The following is a 754-nucleotide window of genomic DNA, read 5'->3' as shown; positions in this document are numbered from 1 at the left end:
GTTTGCCCGCGGCTTCACTTGCGTGGATGTCTGTTATTGCTCAGTAGAACTGATTCTACAAAGACAGTAGTGCCATCTAATACTGTGATGTATATTTTATATTGTATACATTGATCACAAAATTTCTACTTACTCTTGAGCAAACCACATAAAGCTGCCCATGGGAGAAGCAGCTGGTCCTGAGCAGTGCCAGATTAAGGTCCACATGGGCCTGGAGCTGAAATTTCTGAAGGGCCTATTGTGTGTCGCCGCAGTGGGTGTGGTCTGAGTTATGGACTGTGGCTAGTACCTTTCTACAATCAACTCAATTGCCTTCCCCACTATGCTTAAATTAACAGTGTAATGTATAAGTCTACAAATGAACAAAAGGAAATGCTGCATGTTAACGTGACAAAAAAAAGGAAAATGCCTGATACAGTAATAAGAGTAGAACTCAAGATATGTATGTTTATAAAATGTTACAATTATGTAAACAGTAATAACAAATATATGACATTATAGTGCATTGAACAAAAAAAATACAATTTGGTCATAAAAGTGGGAATTCATTTTTCTTTGAACCTAAAAAAATTTCAGCCATCTTAAGCAATGAATATAGGGTCCTGGTATGGTTAATGGCATACAAAAGCACCTACAGTAATCTGCACTTATAATTTATATCCCAAGTGTTCAAATGGACTATTCTAGGGTTGAGCCATTCACCCGAAATAGAGTGCAGCAGTTTCCTGAAGTAAGCTGTAAGTGCTGCTCATAC

The sequence above is a fragment of the Pseudophryne corroboree genome, chromosome 1 (genome assembly GCF_028390025.1).
Source record: "Pseudophryne corroboree isolate aPseCor3 chromosome 1, aPseCor3.hap2, whole genome shotgun sequence".
NCBI lineage: Eukaryota > Metazoa > Chordata > Amphibia > Anura > Myobatrachidae > Pseudophryne > Pseudophryne corroboree.
Note: the sequence above shows the minus strand (reverse complement) of the source record.